This window comes from Schistocerca americana, unplaced genomic scaffold (assembly GCF_021461395.2).
Source record: "Schistocerca americana isolate TAMUIC-IGC-003095 unplaced genomic scaffold, iqSchAmer2.1 HiC_scaffold_1050, whole genome shotgun sequence".
Taxonomy (NCBI): domain Eukaryota; kingdom Metazoa; phylum Arthropoda; class Insecta; order Orthoptera; family Acrididae; genus Schistocerca; species Schistocerca americana.
The window spans coordinates 1-5,000 of record NW_025725102.1 but is presented as its reverse complement, the minus strand read 5'-3'; the positions used below and the strand labels follow the sequence as shown (position 1 = coordinate 5,000).

Genomic DNA, 5,000 nt, shown 5'->3' with positions numbered 1-5,000 from the left:
GGGTAATTTGCGCGCCTGCTGCCTTCCTTGGATGTGGTAGCCGTTTCTCAGGCTCCCTCTCCGGAATCGAACCCTGATTCCCCGTTACCCGTTACAACCATGGTAGGCGCAGAACCTACCATCGACAGTTGATAAGGCAGACATTTGAAAGATGCGTCGCCGGTACGAGGACCGTGCGATCAGCCCAAAGTTATTCAGAGTCACCAAGGCAAACGGACCGGACGAGCCGACCGATTGGTTTTGATCTAATAAAAGCGTCCCTTCCATCTCTGGTCGGGACTCTGTTTGCATGTATTAGCTCTAGAATTACCACAGTTATCCAAGTAACGTGGGTACGATCTAAGGAACCATAACTGATTTAATGAGCCATTCGCGGTTTCACCTTAATGCGGCTTGTACTGAGACATGCATGGCTTAATCTTTGAGACAAGCATATGACTACTGGCAGGATCAACCAGGGAGCTGCGTCAACTAGAGCTGAGCAGCCGGCCGCCCGGGAGTGTGTCCCGGGGGCCCGCGCGAACACGCAAGCGTCCGCTCAATTATTCTGCAAACAGGAGGAGGCTGAGCTCCCCTGCACCATACACCTCGAAACCCTCTCAGGTCCCGGCGGCGCGCAGCGCCGTCCTAAGTACTTGGTCGGGTTCGAGAGAGGCGCAATCGCCCGGAGTTTGGCGAGTAGACGCTTTAGGTGCGACCACCCGTGCTCCCAACTGAGCTTGCCGCTGCCGACAGAGGCCCGGGAGCGTGCTGTCGTGGCATTGCCGGCGGGAGACAACACGCGCCACCTACGGTGACCGGCAGCTCCAACGCCAGCGCCACAGAAGGACAAAAGCCCCACTTGGGTGCCGAAGCGAACTCTCCCAGCACAGCGCACGCGCCAACACGTCCGCACAGCTGCGATACAAACCACCTGCGAGAACCGCAGAGGCGACCGAGCAGCAGACGGCGTCGCGGCGCCGAGCGCCGGGCGGCGGCGCATCCTCAGCGCACACAGTCCTCAATCGGACCAGCACACTGCAGATGTCCACCGCGCTTCGCACCGGGCCCGCGAGGACCTACTTTGGCCGCACGGCGCCGCGTGCAGGGTGCGCCGGCGCGCAGCTGCGCCGCCTGCCGCCTCCGTCGGCCGGCGCGCCTGCCACTGGCCGCCCCCACCAGCCGGCTGTAGCGCGTGCGCCCACGCACCGCACGGCCAACACGCCGGGAGGCCCCCCCTCACCGGCCGGGGACGGTCCCACCCAGCCACCGCCGCGTATCGCTTCACACCCACATGCCATTCACGTTCGTGGGCATGGTGGGTATCGCTGCAACAACCGGTTGGTAGCTCAACCGATCGTCGCCATCACTGATTCACCCCTAGCGAGAACAACCGCACCACAACGGTTTACCAGTTGTTCATTTGCGTAACGTCACCAGCAAACGTAGGCGTCCATCGCCATTTGCAAATTCAACGATTGTTGCATGCCTGTGTCAGGTGTCACGACACACTGTCTGCCCACATACACGCAACAACATGTCCACGCTTAGCGAACACGTGGAAGGTGGCCCCCGTACGTATGCGATGTCCATTGCGCGAACGACTGTCAACCGGCCTCTGTCGCATGTCGCAGATGTGGAACGCAGTGCACCGTGCTATCACGGTGTGTGAGAAGAGACGACTACGTCTGACAACACGCGCCACTACATCAACAGACGGCTCATGCTGATCGCCATCCAGGGCATACCACACTGCAATCCAGCTCTTATAGGGAGACGACACGTAGCTGAGTGCACAACATTTGGACCGCATGGTTCGCCGTTGTTGGCGCAGTCGTTGTACGGTCACATGTACCACGATGTATCATTCAGTACATGAGGACCAATGTGCAGTACAGTGTGTGATTTGGACGTACAACATCAGCGGACAGTTGACACAGGCCGTACCACAGCGTAGGCTAAGTGCTTCGCCATGCGAATGCCAATGAACAACTGCAAATGCCAATGAACAACTGCAAAGGGCATTGAGCATGTACGTCCTGCTGCCATCCACATTACAGTGTATAGCTGCAAGGTGTTTAACATGAAGCGATACACTGGGGACCGGGCAGTGCGAGTAGCAAACTATATTGCGGGGGTTGCAGTTAGGCAACACTACACTAATTTAACGCGTCGTATGACAATTACAGAGCAGGTTAAGGCCCAACGTGTGTTGGGTTAAGGCCCAACGTGTGTTGGGTTAAGGCCCAACGTGTGTTGGGTTAAGGCCCAACGTGTGTTGGGTTACGGCCCAACGTGTGTTGGGTTAAGGCCCAACGTGTGTTGGGTTAAGGCCCAACGTGTGTTGGGTTACGTTAAGGGGCAATGTGGGTTACGTTAAGGGGCAATGTGGGTTACGTTAAGGGGCAATGTGGGTTACGTTACGGCGCAATATAGGTTACGTTACGGCGCAATATAGGTTACGTTAAGGGGCAATGTGGGTTACGTTACGGCGCAATATAGGTTACGTTACGGCGCAATATAGGTTACGTTAAGGCGCAATATCGGTTACGTTAAGGCGCAATACAGGTTACGTTAAGGCGCAATACAGGTTACGTTAAGGCGCAATACAGGTTACGTTAAGGCGCAATACAGGTTACGTTAAGGCGCAATACAGGTTACGTTAAGGCGCAATACAGGTTACGTTAAGGCGCAATACAGGTTACGTTAAGGCGCAATACAGGTTACGTTAAGGCGCAATGCAGGTTACGTTAAGGCGCAATGCAGGTTACGTTAAGGCGCAATAGCAGGTTACGTTAAGGCGCAATGCAGGTTACGTTAAGGCGCAATGCAGGTTACGTTAAGGCGCAATACAGGTTACGTTAAGGCGCAATACAGGTTACGTTAAGGCGCAATACAGGTTACGTTAAGGCGCAATACAGGTTACGTTAAGGCGCAATACAGGTTACGTTAAGGCGCAATACAGGTTACGTTAAGGCGCAATACAGGTTACGTTAAGGCGCAATACAGGTTACGTTAAGGCGCAATACAGGTTACGTTAAGGCGCAATACAGGTTACGTTAAGGCGCAATACAGGTTACGTTAAGGCGCAATACAGGTTACGTTAAGGCGCAATACAGGTTACGTTAAGGCGCAATACAGGTTACGTTAAGGCGCAATACAGGTTACGTTAAGGCGCAATACAGGTTACGTTAAGGCGCAATACAGGTTACGTTAAGGCGCAATACAGTTACGTTAAGGCGCAATACAGGTTACGTTAAGGCGCAATACAGGTTACGTTAAGGCGCAATACAGGTTACGTTAAGGCGCAATACAGGTTACGTTAAGGCGCAATACAGGTTACGTTAAGGCGCAATACAGGTTACGTTAAGGCGCAATACAGGTTAGGTTAAGGCGCAATACAGGTTAGGTTAAGGCGCAATACAGGTTAGGTTAAGGTACGACATAGGTTAGGTTAGGTACGACTAGGTTAGGTTAAGGTACGACATAGGTTAGGTTAAGGTACGACATAGGTTAGGTTAAGGTACGACATAGGTTAGGTTAAGGTACGACATAGGTTAGGTTAAGGTACGACATAGGTTAGGTTAAGGTACGACATAGGTTAGGTTAAGGTACGACATAGGTTAGGTTAAGGTACGACATAGGTTAGGTTAAGGTACGACATAGGTTAGGTTAAGGTACGACATAGGTTAGGTTAAGGTACGACATAGGTTAGGTTAAGGTACGACATAGGTTAGGTTAAGGTACGACATAGGTTAGGTTAAGGTACGACATAGGTTAGGTTAAGGTACGACATAGGTTAGGTTAAGGTACGACAGTAGGTTAGGTTAAGGTACGACATAGGTTAGGTTAAGGTACGACATAGGTTAGGTTAAGGTACGACATAGGTTAGGTTAAGGTACGACATAGGTTAGGTTAAGGTACGACATAGGTTAGGTTAAGGTACGACATAGGTTAGGTTAAGGTACGACATAGGTTAGGTTAAGGTACGACATAGGTTAGGTTAAGGTACGACATAGGTTAGGTTAAGGTACGACATAGGTTAGGTTAAGGTACGACATAGGTTAGGTTAAGGTACGACATAGGTTAGGTTAAGGTACGACATAGGTTAGGTTAAGGTACGACATAGGTTAGGTTAAGGTACGACATAGGTTAGGTTAAGGTACGACATAGGTTAGGTTAAGGTACGACATAGGTTAGGTTAAGGTACGACATAGGTTAGGTTACGGTACGACATAGGTTAGGTTACGGTACGACATAGGTTAGGTTACGGTACGACATAGGTTAGGTTACGGTACGACATAGGTTAGGTTACGGTACGACATAGGTTAGGTTACGGTACGACATAGGTTAGGTTACGGTACGACAGTAGGTTAGGTTACGGTACGACATAGGTTAGGTTACGACTTACGGTACGACATAGGTTAGGTTACGGTACGACAGGTAGGTTACGGTACGACATAGGTTAGGTTACGGTACGACATAGGTTAGGTTACGGTACGACATAGGTTAGGTTACGGTACGACATAGGTTAGGTTACGGTACGACATAGGTTAGGTTACGGTACGATATAGGTTAGGTTACGGTACGATATAGGTTAGGTTAAGGTACACATTGTTGTAAGGAAAGGTTTAATGGGGGGCGGGGCGGGGCGGCCGGTTTGTTGATTGTGATTATAGTAAGTGGATGCCTGCGGCATCATCTGATTTGCCACGTCAGGATGCACCTTTGGCTCATGACAGGCGGCGCTCTCATTCCATGCTTGTGGCAGACCTGTGTCTTTCATTCCTGCCATTGTTTGTGTGCTGTGAGAGGAGGCAGTATTGTGATGTTGGGTGCACCCCTGTGTAGGACATGTGTGGGTGTTGGTGGCTTGGCTGAGCAATGGTGGTTGTCGGGTGGGTGGATATTCTGTTTTCTGAGTGGACCTCCCAGTCTGGTATGACAGTGTGGATTGTCTAATGTGGCGGAGAGGATGCACTGGGTGTTGTTCCATGCTGGTGCTTACATATTGTCTGTGT

At 51.3% G+C, this 5,000-nt stretch overlaps 1 non-coding gene across 1 annotated transcript in view; it reads right to left on the bottom strand.

Moving 5' to 3' along the window:
• Positions 1–461, bottom strand: part of LOC124559746 — a 1,910-nt gene extending 1,449 nt beyond the window's left edge. Inside the window, exon 1 of the ribosomal RNA XR_006968903.1 lies at positions 1–461. This exon is cut by the window's left edge and continues 1,449 nt beyond it. This is a non-coding gene — a ribosomal RNA (small subunit ribosomal RNA).
• Positions 462–5,000: the final 4,539 nt, after the last annotated feature.